This window comes from Raphanus sativus, chromosome 5 (genome assembly GCF_000801105.2).
Source record: "Raphanus sativus cultivar WK10039 chromosome 5, ASM80110v3, whole genome shotgun sequence".
NCBI classification, from domain to species: Eukaryota; Viridiplantae; Streptophyta; class Magnoliopsida; order Brassicales; family Brassicaceae; genus Raphanus; species Raphanus sativus.
The window spans coordinates 19,298,305-19,299,993 of record NC_079515.1 but is presented as its reverse complement, the minus strand read 5'-3'; the positions used below and the strand labels follow the sequence as shown (position 1 = coordinate 19,299,993).

Below are 1,689 nucleotides of genomic sequence, written 5' to 3'. Positions count from 1 at the left end.
ATAAAAAAAATTGAAACTCTTTGTTTGCAACCGGAGAACCGGACCTTTCGGTTCCAAGGTTCGCGGAGAAGCTGCTTTCGCTGCCGTATAACTTAATCATTTCCGGTGGAGCAACTTAATGGGCTTAATGGGGCTTTTTCTCAATGGGCTTTTTCTCAAAAAAAAAAAACTTCATGGGCTTTAAAGTTTGGGAAAAAGACAGAGAAGATGACGTTATCACTCGTATTCAGTCGCTAACGGGTGACATATAGACATGCGTCGTTCGAACAAATAGGCAGAAAATGTCGTAGAAAAGGATTCCGTAAAGAAAGTCAGTGGTTAGGGATGTCAAATGGGCATGCTGTCCATGGACAATCCATGTCCAAATTGATATGGACTAATATGAACACATTCGAATTCGCCTAAATTTTCTTTTGTCCAAATGGGCGACGTCTAGATACACTCATAGCTCATATGGGCAAAACCAAATGGATATGTGCTGTCCAAATCTTAAAAATATCTAGGGTTAATATTTGGAGAAAAGTCATAACTTTTTTTCTGGCCGTCAGCGATTCACGAACTCTCAAAGACGAACCCAAAATCGCGTCGAACAATCCTTCTTCTATCTCCTCCCTCTCTACTCTTGTTTCGCCTGTCGAACAATCCTTTTTCTATCTTCTCACTCTCTACTCTTGTTTCGCCTCTCTATCGCATCTCTCTCGGGTCCGCATCTCGCTCAGGTTTGTCCTCTCAATCATTTACTTCGTTTCGTCCTCTCAATCTTCATCTTCACCTTCTCATATTTGTTGAATAACACGACGGGGCTTGGAATTTGATGGGTTTGCGATTCTAGGTTAGATGGATATCTCTCTCGATTTAGGGATTCTGGGTTTGGTCGGTTCGATTGACTTGTAACTTGCGATTCTATGTTTGAACTTTAATAGTTTGATGGGTTCGATTGACTGATAACTTTCGATTCAAAGTTTAAACTTTGATGGATCCTTCAAGTTCGATTGTTTGCTTTGGCTCGGTTTGATAGAAGTATTCGAAGAAAAATAAGAGAAGGAAAGTGAATATGAAGAAGAAGGTGGAAGAAAGAAGAGAATGAAACATGAAGTTTGATTCTAAATTTAAATACTTTTGTAAAAATTGAAGTTTAACTCTAAATTTAAGTATTTTTTTTTAAAATATGGAGTTTAAGTCTAAGTATTTTATGTAAAACATGGAGTTTAAGTCTAAGTATTTTATGTAAAACATGGAGTTTAATTAAGTCTTTGTATCTTGTGTAAAACATGAAGTTTAAGTAGTTATAATACAAACTGTGTAAGTATGTTATATTTTATAAATTCTAAATATTTTAATTTATTATTATATAAAATATTATATCTTTATTTATTTAAATTTAACATTCATTAAATTAATTTATTGCAAATTTACTAATTTAATACTTTTAGTCATACAATTTATATAACAACAAACTAATTATTTTTTTCGTTACTTTAAAAGTAAATTATCTTCGATATTGTTGTTAATTTGTTGTTACTTTACCAACGAATTAACAAGAAAATTTGAAGTGAATTCATACTTAAGTTAACGACGACTTCACATCTTGTATCGCAAATTTTATGTTAAACTCACGACAATCATTTTAGGACAAAATATGTTAGTCACAAACATAACAACGAATTTACGACAATATGTCCATTTTGA

At 33.2% G+C, this 1,689-nt stretch overlaps 1 long non-coding RNA gene across 2 annotated transcripts; it reads left to right on the top strand.

Annotated features, from left to right (window-relative positions):
- The first annotated feature begins 372 nt into the window (after window positions 1-372).
- On the top strand, window positions 373-1,316 carry LOC130512609 (uncharacterized). Of its 2 annotated transcripts, none has more exons than XR_008946180.1 (2): window positions 373-719; window positions 924-1,316. It is a non-coding gene; the product is annotated as an uncharacterized LOC130512609 (long non-coding RNA). The 2 variants fall into 2 exon arrangements; XR_008946181.1 differs by having other exon boundaries at window positions 833-1,316.
- The last annotated feature ends 373 nt before the right edge of the window (window positions 1,317-1,689 follow it).